Source organism: Vicia villosa, unplaced genomic scaffold (genome assembly GCF_029867415.1).
Source record: "Vicia villosa cultivar HV-30 ecotype Madison, WI unplaced genomic scaffold, Vvil1.0 ctg.001862F_1_1, whole genome shotgun sequence".
Lineage (NCBI taxonomy): Eukaryota > Viridiplantae > Streptophyta > Magnoliopsida > Fabales > Fabaceae > Vicia > Vicia villosa.
This window is the reverse complement of record NW_026705754.1, coordinates 40,328-53,487: the sequence shown is the minus strand read 5'-3', so window position 1 is coordinate 53,487 and position 13,160 is coordinate 40,328.

The window sequence follows — 13,160 nt, the reverse complement described above, 5'->3', positions numbered from 1 at the left end:
TTTAGAATAATGTTCTCTTTAAGTTTTAATTATTTGTGTAATTATTTGTATAATTATATGATTATTTAACTTAATAATTTCAAAATCTATTTCAAAAATTCCAAAAAATTAGTTTTATCTTAAAATTAATTGACAAGCATTTTGAACATATTTTAAGCTTAATTTTTAGGTTTAAATTTTATTTCCATCTTTTTCTCATTTTAATTAAATTAATCATGCATTAATTCTAATTAAAATCAATCATACAAAAAATCCAAAAATATTTCTTTTATTTTCTTGCAATTTAAATTCCTAGATCAAGTGTATAGGTTGTCAAATTCATGTAAATAGCGTAGTTTACATTTCCCGCAAAATCGATGTAATAGCGTAGATTTACTTTCCGCATTTTACATTTCTGCATTTTAAATTCCAGTACATATAAAACTGCGTGTATGCCAAAGATTAAAATTGAATCGTTAGATCACTAACTTCAAAGATAAAATATCTGAATCAAAACACAATCACACTTGCACCTCTTAGGGTAATCCCTCTTTTACTCTTTTCAAAATCAAAATCAAATTCTACTGTTTCAAATGCAAAATCGAACTTTCGTTTACATCCGGTAAAAGGATAGTTTTTTAAAGGAAATAGGAAAAGACCTTATAGCTTAGGGTAGACCTCCTAATTTGCTTGCTCAGATCAAAACAAACAAATCTCTCATATATCATTGTTTTTCAAAATGAAACTTTCAAAAAGACAATACTTTGTATATATCCAAACGAGGATCATTACGAAGTTAACGTTCTTTTTTTTAAAAAAAAAAAAACATCTTTTGAAAGATAAAAACACTTTGTATACATCCGCACAAGGATCATTACAAAGTCAATTTACAAAGGTATTTGGAACCACATACAAGCATTTCAAGGCAATAGAAAAGTGATTTAAAACAAAGTGAGCTAAGCATATTAAAGAGCCCATGGATAACCATGGATACAAAGGGTGCTAACACCTTCCCTTTGTATAACCTACCCCCTTACCCAGAATTTCTTAAAGGTCTTTTTCTGTTTCTTTTATAAACCTTTCCTTAATTGGATAAAATAAATGTCGGTGGCGACTCTCTGATTTTCAAAAACACAAAAGCAGAAAGAAAAGAGTCAGTTCGCGTATCTCTCCGCGAGAGGTATGGTAAAAAAACCGAGTGCATGACAGAACTGGCGACTCTGCTGGGGAATATTTCAAAAAAACAAAATGTTTTCAAAAGGGGTTACCTTTAGAGTTTAGATCACTTCGATGTTTTCAATTGCTTGACTTGATTGCTCTATTTTCCAAAGGTTTGTTTGGGTATTTTGCTTGTGTGAAAGATTCTAACCCGAATCTCGAGATACGTTAAGTATGTGACAATAGACCAAGGAAACTGTACGGCATGTACCGATACGGTTGATCTGGTAGTCACCGTTAGTGCGATACTTTGGTTTATACTGATGTCCCTTGAAAACGATCAAGGAGTATATTAGGCTTCCGAAATGTCATTAAACACTAATTTGTCTTAGAACCTTTTAGTTGAACTTGACTTGTGGCCTATTAAGTGGCTAGCTTTGAAATTGATCGAAGTTAGTTATCCTCGAGGAATATTTTTGATCGGCCGTCCGAGCGTCGTATTGAGATGTTGTCTCCAAGGATCATAGAACCCGAATACTATTCTAGGACAGGTTTCAACCAACTCAACTTCAGTGGGGAGGGTATCACCTATGAACTTCATGCAAGCCTTTAAACCTAAGGCTATTGTTTAATTTGTTTGTGTTTGCCACATGTTTGACATCATAACATCATAAGCATCATAAGCATATCATTTTCTCACTAACCATTTCAAGGATCAAAGAGTTTACCTTTGTTTTGTTATTGCAGGTAATGGCTCCCGCCACCAGAGATTACATCGGAATCAACATCTCAACAGTGCCATCTGAACTAAAAGATTTAATATCAGAATTTCCCAGGAATGCTTAATTCACCGAAAAGCACGGTCACCTACTCCATTTGGTTACCTCAAAATTTGAAGAAGACATGATACGGGTCCTGTTCCAATTCTTTGATCCCGAACATCATTGCTTTGCCTTTCCTGATTACCAGTTAGTACCCACCTTGGAAGAGTTTTCTGAACTAATTGGATTACCTGTTCGAGATCAATTACCTTTCACTAGTTTAGAAAGGATTCCAAAACCTGAAATCATTGCTGCTGCCTTACATTTGCGAAAGTCAGAAATCGAGTCCAATTGGGAAACAAAGAGTGGAATCCAGGGTTTGCTTGCTAAGTTCTTAATGGAAAAGGCTCGATTACTACTTAAAAACAAAAGTTACCTAGCTTTTGAGGAGGTTGTGGCTCTTTTGATCTATGGGTTGGTTTTATTCCCTAATCCCGACCAGTTCATAAGTGTGCACATTATCAACCTTTTCTTAACCCGTAACCCGGTACTAACCTTGCTGGGAGACATTCTACATTCTCCACACACTCGTACCATGAAGAAACGAGGAACTCTTATGTGCTGTGTACCACTATTGGCTAGATGGTTTACATTTCATCTTCCCCGATCAGTGTTGAGAAATGAACAAAGAATGCAATGGTCTCGCAGGATTATGTCTTTGTCTCATTCAGATATCCGGTGGAACAACTTCTTTCAGAGAGACATTACTATCATTGACCATTGTGGAGAGTACCCCAATGTGCCACTCCTTGGCATCAAGGGAGGCATCACTTACAATCCCTCTTTAGCTTTACGCCAATTCGGATATGCACGGAGAAACGGTCCTCATGACATGATTATCCGTGGCATTGTGTTTGATTACGAGGATGATTCCCACAGACACCGACGAAAGTTCATACATGCGTGGGGCAGTGTCTATAGAATAGAAAGCAAAACTTTGGGGCAATGGAATTCTATTCCTATGGAACCTTACCTCAGATGGGTGCGTACTCATGATCAGAAGTTCATCATGCCATATCCCGCTATTCTACCTGTGACTATTGAGCCAGAAGTCAAAGGAGACGAACCTCGAGTTATTCTACACCTGGATATGCCAACTGACCTGGAAGAGTTGCAGAAATCTTGGGTTCAACTAAAAGAGGAAAGAGACACCTTCAAAGCATATTGTCAAAACTATGAGAGGAAAGTATTGGAGCTCACCGGACAACTCCAAGAAGAGCAGCAGATCAACACATTCCTGGGTGCGAAGAGAAAGCGTCCATGGGAGACCTGAGGGATCCTTCATTTTCTTTATTTTTGTTTTGTAAGCCCGAATGAGGCAAAAGAAAAAGAAAAAAAAAGAAATAATTTATTTAACTAATAAATGTTTGTTTCTCCTTTGTTTTAACAAATCTAAATTCTAAGATCCTTGAAAACATTGCATATGCATTTCATTCATACACATTGCATAACAGGTTGACATGACGGATTTCTCATCTCCTCGCTGTTTATTTCACTTAGAAGAGATGGAATCTGAGACAAGCATCAAGAATCTCGAAGCACAGAACGCCCAAGTTCAAGTAGCAATTCTGGAATTGGCAAAGGGGCAACAAGAATTGAAAGCCCTGATAACCAAGAAGAAAAAGAAGCCCAAAGGATCTATAGGCTTGATTCACCTGAAAAGGAAGATCAAAATCCCAGTCAAAAAGTCCAAAAAGCCACCGATCCGTGAAATAGTCGGTGATAGTGAACAAGGAGACAATCATAGCAACCAGGGTTCTGCCAAACCCTCTCTCTCTTCTAATGAAGAAGATTATCATTCTGGAGACGAACAGGATGATGACAAATACCAACGGTTGGAAGAACGCATGAAATCTATGGAGATACAAAAAATACCTGGTTTAGATTTCGATGATCTGGGACTCGTCTCAGATGTTGTTATCCCTCCAAAGTTCAAAGTTCCTGTCTTTGCAAAGTATGATGGAGTTTCTTGTCCAAAACTACATTTGAGGTCCTATGTAAGGAAGATACAACCTCATACAACAGATAACAAATTGTGGATTCACTTCTTCCAAGAAAGTCTGTCGGGTACACAACTCGAGTGGTACTACCAACTGGAAAGTACAAAAGTTCATACCTGGGAAGAGTTAGCTGTTGCTTTTTACAAGCAGTATCAATACAATGCTGATCTTGCACCAACCCGTACTCAACTAAGGGGAATGTCCATGGCACCAAAAGAAAGTTTCAAAGGATATGCACAAAAGTGGAGAGATATGGCTGGAAGGGTTCAACCACCCTTATCTGATCGCGAGCTGGTCGACATGTTCATGGGCACTTTAACTGGCCCTTTCTATAGCCATTTGCTGGGAAGCTCATCATCAGGTTTCACTGACCTGATATTGACTGGAGAACGTGTCGAAAGCGGCATTCAAAATGGAAAAATTCAAATAGGCTCTTCCTCTGGTACTACAAAAAGGCCCATCAGTGGGAGGAATGAGGTCAATACAATGCACAGTCTGAAAGGTCGCAAAAATGAGCATCACCAATCTGTAGGGGCAGTTCTGATCTCCGCATCTGCGCCTCAAAAAGATCAACCGCCAAAATATACGCGTCGACCAGATGCGCCAAGAAGAAATTTTAGCAGAATCAATATGCCAATCTCTCAAGCATTGCAGCATTTGTTAAAAGCAGATCTGATCACATTGAAAGACCCTCCAAAGAATGTCAACACTTCCTCTCCGAGTTATCGCCCCGATGCAACATGTGCGTATCACTCCAACTGTCCAGGACATGACGCAGATCACTGTTGGGCCCTGAAAAATAAAATACAAGACATGATAGATGCTGGGGAAATTGAGTTCGATCCTCCAGAGACTCCAAATGTCATCACTGCACCTATGCCGAAGCACGACAAGACCGTCAATGCTATCATAGACACTGTTTACATATATGATGTGAGGGAATTGTCAACTCCGCTCCTTGAAGTCAAAGGAAAGCTAATCCAAGCTGGTTACTTTCCAGGTTGTGACCCTGATTGCTTTTATTGCACACACCTACCCAATGGTTGTGAAAATCTGAGAATGGGATTTCAAAAGTGGATGGATCGCCGTATCATTATGTTTGAGAGGCTACCTTCCATGGACGTTTTATGTGAAGTCTTTTCAAACGGCATGAGAATAGAGGACGTCTCAGTGGTTTCCAGCATACCATTGAAAATCCCTACCAAAGCTCCTTTCAAAATTTCTGCTACACCCAAAGTGGCATCGGTAATCATTACCAGTCCAACTCCATTTCCATACTCCTCAGACAAAGCTGTCCCGTGGAGTTATGACACTAATATTTATGTCCATGGAGTTAAACAGGATACCTTGACCGAAGAGGCCCTGAATTTTACTACTCCAACTGTTGATAATATTGGGGGTACCAGTAAGATTACGAGAAGTGGAAGGATCTTTTCACCAGAAATTTCTCCAAATGTTGCTACTAATCCAGTCCAGGTCCCAGTTCCTAATCAAGATATCAACGCTCGAGGCAAAGAGCCACAAGTTGAACCAGTTCAAATACCGGTGGAAATCACTGTTGAGGATCCATCAAAGCAAGAAATGGAGGAAATATTGAAAATCATCTGCAAGAGTGATTACAATATTGTCGAACAACTGGGGCACACTGCTTCAAAAATCTCAATGCTGTCTCTGCTAAAGTATTCAGAAGCTCATGCCAAAGCCCTGATGAAGTTCCTGAAAGCGGCACATGTACCACAAGAGATTTCAGTCGATCAATTTGAAAATTGTGTTGCCAATTTAACAGTGAATAATGGTCTCGGTTTCTCTGATGTTGATTTAACCCCTGCTGGAAAGAATCACAATAAAGCCCTACACATCTCCATTGAATGTAATGGCACCACTCTATCTCATGTGCTGGTAGATAATGGTTCTTCTTTGAACGTGTTACCAAAAACAGTACTGGAAAAGCTTGACTTCGAAGGAATTGTGTTACAACCAAGCGATGTTGTGGTAAGAGCCTTCGACGGGTCAACAAGAACAGTGTACGGAAAGGTGAATCTCCCAATCAGAGTGGGCTCTCAGATCTTTGATTCTACCTTTTACGTAATGGAAATTCACCCAGCATATTCCTGTTTCCTAGGACGCCCTTGGATACATGGGGCAAATGTTGTAACTTCTACCCTTCATCAGAAGTTGAAGTATCCAGTAAAAGGAAAGATTGTCACAGTTTATGGCGAAGAGGAATATGTGGTTAGTCACCTGAGCAATTCCAAGTATGTTGAGTTGGATGACGAATTCATCGAAACTCCCTGCCAATCTTTTGAGGTGGTCTCTCCAGATGTCTCTACTACCAAGCATATTTCTGCTACTCCAACTACAACTATGGCTTCTCTCAAAGATGCCAAAGCTGTGATCGAAAGGTGGTTGCACAGTATGGGGATAGCTCCTCGATATACCTTACAAGTCCGACAAGCTAGGGCTGGGCTATGCTAATGGAAATCAAAAGAACGATCAAAGTCCTTGTTCTGGAGGATTAATGTCACATTTCATCAGCCAAGGAGTAAATGCTATTGAAGATGATGGAGTGTTCCTGAACCATATCATTCAGCCATATCCAGATGAAGTTCCACCCCTTCTCATGGGAGTTTGGGATACTTTGGGAGAACCAAGCGGCGAATATAATTTTCAGTATACCGCACCTCAGAGTTCTTTTATTGCTATGGAAGACATTACCCCAACTGGATGGGGCGATCAATTTGAAAATGGCAAAAGTTTCACAAGTTCCATCACTGAGCAATATCAAAGTCCACCTAAAGAAGTTTGGGATACTTTAGGAGAGCCAAGTGGCAAATATGACTTTATGGTGAAATATTCCGCTCCTCCGAGCTCTCAAGTCGCCATCGAAGACATTGTCCCAACTGGATGGGATGAACATTACGACGACAATTTTACTCTTGAAGAAGCCAGGGAAACACCAAATAACGAGGGTTATTTCCTGTCACAGTACACCACTCAGCAGAATGCACAAGTCTTTATCCAAGACATCATCCCGACTGGATTGGACGACCTTATCGAGTATCTCGCTCAACCAACAGAGATACCTCAACCTGGATCCTCATATCCAACAGAGCATCTTAGTTATCCTGAAAAATCACCGACTCATTTCCCCACCCATGAAACAATGCTGTGGAAGATGAAGAAGACAACTGCAACTGGAACAGCTGGATACTCCCTGCTCACAACAATGGATTGAACAACTGGGAAGCTGAGGATGTGATCTCCTTTGATCAGGAGTAAATGCAATTTCCTGTTTTCGTTGTTTATATTGTTCAAAGATAAAAATGGTTCCTGTACTATCGAACCATGGACTTGAAAGCCGTGTGCCTTGCCCGAAGCACACTGGTCCTTTTATAAGGGTTTGTCATATCATGATCATGTTCATTCAATAAAATCATGGGACATTTGCATATTCAAAATTTTGTGATCCTTTTTCTTTCTTTGCTTTCATTCATTTTCAAATAGCTATGTGTTCTTACACACACCCACATAATAAATGCAGATTCACATTCACTCTAGATCCTGTTGATAACGATTCTGCTATTGCCAGTCATGACTTTGAAAATCCGATCTACCAAACTGAGGACGAAAGTGAGGAAGATTGTGAGGTACCAAGAGAACTTGCAAGGCTTCTAGAACAAGAAGAAAAGACTATACAGCCGCATGAAGAACCAATTGAGGTTATCAACTTGGGCAGCAACGAAGAAAAGAAAGAAGTCAAGATAGGGGCTGATCTAGAAGACAGTGTCAAGCAAAGACTGATTCAAATGTTACAAGACTACGTTGAGATATTCGCCTGGTCCTATGAAGATATGCCCGGCCTTGACACGGACATTGTGGTTCATCGCCTGCCGATCAAAGAAGGTAGCACTCCAGTTAAGCAGAAACTACGGAGAAGTAGGCCTGACATGTCCAAGAAAATCAAAAACGAGGTTGAGAAGCAATTCAATGCTGGCTTTCTGAAAGTTGTAAGTTATCCTCCTTGGATAGCTAACATCGTGCCTGTGCCAAAAAAAGACGGGAAGGTCAGGATGTGTGTAGACTACATAGATCTGAATCGGGCAAGCCCCAAAGATGATTTCCCTTTACCTCACATCGATGTACTGGTTGACAATACCGCACAATGCAAGGTATTCTCCTTCATGGATGGATTCTCAGGGTACAATAAAATCAAGATGGCACCCGGAGACATGGAAAAAACAACCTTCATAACACCCTGGGGAACCTTTTGTTACAAAGTAATGCCCTTTGGTTTAAAGAATGCGGGAGCTACATATCAACGTGCAATGGTAGCTCTGTTCCATGATATGATTCATCAGGAGATAGAGGTGTATGTCGATGATATGATTGCAAAGTCCAACACCGAAGAAGAACATCTGGGTTATCTACACAAGCTGTTTGACAGACTCAAGAAATACAGGTTGCGACTAAATCCGAACAAGTGTACCTTTGGAGTAAGATCCGGCAAACTCTTAGGTTTCATCGTCAGCAGCAAAGGTATTGAGGTTGATCCTGCCAAGGTCAAAGCCATTCAAGAAATGCCTATACCCCGTACCGAGCAACAAGTCAGAGGATTCTTGGGACGTCTGAATTACATCGCCCGATTTATTGCCCATATGACTACTACTTGTGTGCCGATCTTCAAACTATTGAAGAAAGATCAAGTACAAAGATGGAATGACAAATGCCAACTAGCCTTTGACAAAATCAAAGAATATCTCCAAAAACCGCCAATCTTGTTACCACCTGTGGAAGGAAGACCTCTGATAATGTACCTAACTGTGTTAGAAGATTCAATGGGGTGTGTACCGGGGCAACATGACGAGTCCGGCCGAAAGGAGCATGCAATCTACTATCTTAGCAAAAAGTTTACCGATTGTGAAACAAGATACTCACTACTCGAAAAAACTTGCTGTGCTTTAGCATGGGCGGCTCGCCGACTAAGACAGTATATGCTAAATCACACCACTTTCCTAATCTCCAAAATGGATCCTATCAAGTACGTGTTCGAAAAACCTGCTCTCTCTGGAAGAATAGCAAGATGGCAAATGATCTTAACAGAATATGACATTCAATACACTTCACAAAAAGCAATCAAAGGAAGTGTGGTAGCTGATCATTTGGCTCATCAAGCAGTAGATGATTATCAAGCATTGAACTTTGACTTCCCAGATGAAGACATTATGCTAGTCACTGACTACGAACAACCAGGACCGGAAGAAGGACCCGAGCCAGGATCCCGATGGACTATGGTTTTTGATGGAGCTTCTAATGCACTTGGCAATGGCATCGGAGCTGTGATCATTTCCCCTGCAGGAGGTTATACACCATTCACTGCTAGATTATGCTTCAACTGCACTAACAATATAGCCGAGTACGAAGCATGTATTCTGGGTCTCAAAGCTGCAATCGATCTAAGAATCAAATTCCTGGAGGTCTACGGAGACTCGGCCCTGGTAATTTATCAAGTCAAAGAGGAATGGGACACGAAGCACCCGAATCTAATCCCTTACAAAGAATATGTGCTGAGTTTGATTCCTTATTTCGAAGAAATCACTTTTGAACACATCCCGCGTGAAGAAAATCAACTAGCTGATGCTCTAGCTACTATGTCATCCATGTTCAAAGTCAGGTGGGACAATGAGGCGCCAATGATCACCATTTATAGATAAGATGAACCAGCCTATTGCAATGAGATCGATGCCGAAGGAACGGAAGAAAAACCATGGTTCCATGAAGTAAAAAGGTATCTCGAAGCTCAGGATTACCCTGAAGGGGCATCCATTAACGACAGAAAGTTTCTAAGAAGATTTGCTGCCAAATTCTTTCTAAGTAATGGAACCCTATACAAACGCAACCATGACTCGACTTTGCTTCATTGTGTAAACAAGAAAGAAGCAGAACAGATTATGGAAGACATACACGATGGTGCCTTTGGTACTCATTCAAGTGGACATACAATGGCTAAAAAGATTCTGAGAGCAAGTTATTATTGGTCTACCATGGAGACAGACTGCCATCGTCACTCCAGAACCTGTCACAAATGCCAGATATATGCCGACAAAGTACATGTACCTCTAGTCCCGCTAAACGTCCTGACGGCTCCTTGGCCTTTTGCAATGTGGGGTATTGATATGATTAGAGAAATCAAGCCTACTGCCTCCAACGGACATCGCTTTATCCTGGTCGCTATTGATTACTTCACAAAATGGGTAGAAGCAGCTTCATTTGCTTTAGTCACCAAGAAACTTGTGGTCCGGTTTATCAAGCACAATCTCATTTGTCAGTATGGCATCCCTGAAAGGATCATCACAGACAATGGCACAAATTTAAACAACAGAATGATTACTGAACTCTGCACACAGTTCAAGATCAAACATCATAATTCCTCTCTATATCGACCAAAGATGAATGGCGCGGTGGAAGCTGCCAACAAGAACATCAAGAAAATCATACAAAAGATGACGGTAACCTACAAAGACTGGCACGAGATGTTACCTTTGGCTCTTCATGGTTATCGCACATCAGCGCGTACTTCAACAGGGCAACTCCATTTTCCTTAGTCTATGGTATGGAGGCAGTTCTTCCAATTGAAATTCAGATTCCTTCCCTAAGGATTATGAAAGAAGCCGATCTAGACGAAGATGATTGGATTCAGACTCGATTGGACCAGATAAACTTGATTGATGAGAAGAGGCTCGCAGCTATTTGTCATGGTCAGTTGTACCAAAAGCGTATGATCAAAGCCTTCAACAAGAAAGTCAAAAGTCAGGCATACCAAACTGGTGGCTTGGTTGTCAAACGCATCATCTTACCACAAGGTGACCCCAGGGGCAAGTGGACTCCCACTTATGAGGGACCATTTGTAATCAAGAAAATATTTTCCGGCGGAGCCATGTTGCTTACCACCATGGATGGCGAGGATTTCCCACACCCTGTGAATGCGGACATAGTCAAAAAGTACTTCGCTTAAAGAAAAGCTCGCTAAGTTGAAAACCTGATGTAGCGGGGAAAATCTGACATCGAAGCCATGGGATTGACTCGAATCAATATTCCGTTTTGAAATCGCCACCGCGCTTTATTTTTTCAAAGGAAAAGGGAAAAGAACGTAAAACCCAAAGTTTTGTTTTTAAAAAAAACAAGAAAGAGATCTCAGGTACGGGTGTTGATTATATGAGGGGAAGGTTTAAAGCACCCCTCATATCCGTGGTACTCCACGGGAACCTTTTTGAAAATCTGTGTGTGTGTGCTAAAAAAGGGTTTGTTTTATTTTTAAAATAAGCTCGGCAAAGCGATAAGCTTTGGGCCTACATACCTCCTCGGTGCAATGGAAAAGTCAGAGCTAATGTAGTTCCGCTTTTGGGAAAAAAACGTTTTAAAACGAATAAACACTTTGTTGTCGTTAGAGAGAAATACTCAGCCATTGATCTTGAGCATGAGAACAAACAAGTTCTTTGCATCGCAAATGAAAGAAGGGCTCCAACTCGGATAAAATCAACGAGTATGCCACTAGCTCTCTCACGCGGAAAAGATCTCGTTATTATCAATCAATTTCAAAATCGTGGGGTATAACCACTCGTTTCGACAATTAACGGTGTCTAAACTTTTGAAGAAAAGCCACTAAGGGCGAAAGATATTTTTAAGAAAAGAAAAAAAAGTTTTGAAAAGGTTTGCAAACATAAGAATATTTTGGAAAAAGGGAGAAGATTTTGAAAATTTAAGAATGGGAGGAGATGAAGAGGCTAACCTAATGCATAAAATAAAAGCTAAGGAAAGAAACGGTCTAACCAAATAAGAAGCCAACACTTGACATTAAGAGCCAAGGTAGTTTTCCCATCCTTTGGATTTATCAATACCAACACATTAACACTTGGGGATCCAGATGAACTTATTGTCTTAGCACATTAAGATTCTGACGAAAATTGGGCAGAGTAACGGCTGTTTTCGGGTAAAATCCTTATATCAATGCCTTGGAATTAACCATCAAGGGCTTTCAAGGAAATACCTGCACACATAAACATACAACAGAACAATGCCAGACAAACAGAACAATCACAGGATAGTAATAGAATGAGTCCAGTGGTACTAGGTCCATAAGTCCGAATCTCCAAAGTGCTAGGGATAGTAACCGATAGTCCAAAGAGAACCTTATGTATTTTTTAGATTTTGGTTATTTATTAGTGTTTTAGCGAAAAAGTAAAGTATGGTCCAAGTGGACAAAAGAAAAATAACAGAAGCATAAACATATGTCCAAGTGGACAAAGAGAAAATGACGGAAAGTAAATATGATGAAATGATAAAGTAAAGCGATAAAGCGAGAAATATAAAGAGCGGTAATATAAAGGGCGGTAATATAAAGAGCGGTATAGTAAAGGTGCGGAAATTAAAGTTAGTTGTTAAGTGTTAAAGATAACCATCTTGAAACTTGTCAAGTATGTTATCAAAGTTAGTAGGAAGACCTATGGTGAGTGAATGATGTACTCGGATTTAAATTCAATGGGGTTTATCAGAAGCTTGATAAAATCATAGCGACTACACGATAAAAACCTCCACAAGTCTTAAATCAACCGCATACAATTCTCTTCCATATTTGATCTTTTTTATTCGGGACACGAAATATTGCGCTATGTTAAGCAGATCGCCAAGTGATTTATGTAGAAATCACCCTACAACGAGGCCGGTCAAAACTTTATGTGCTAATGCATGCGAGAAGAACGATATGTAGATCGCCTTCTGAAAGCAATACCGCACGAAAAGAAAATAGGTAACGATCTAGTCTTTACTAAGAATCCATAAGAATTCTCAAAGTATTAAGACTTTCATCGATCAAAAGAAAAAAAGGAGAAGGAGAAGATAAAATGCATAAAGATAATCAACTCACACTATCATTAATATCATTCATCTAATATTATGGATTTGGTTCTTTCAAACCTATCAACATCCTAGATCCAATGATATTAATGAAATGGAGGAAGAAGAATAAAATTCACAAAAGATAATCAACTCACACTATCATTAATATCATTCATCTAATATTATGGATTAGGTCATTTCAAACCTATCAACATCCTAGATCCAATGATATTAATGAAGTGGAGGAAGAAGAATAAAATTCACAAAAGATAATCAACTCACACTATCATTAATATCATTCATCTAATAT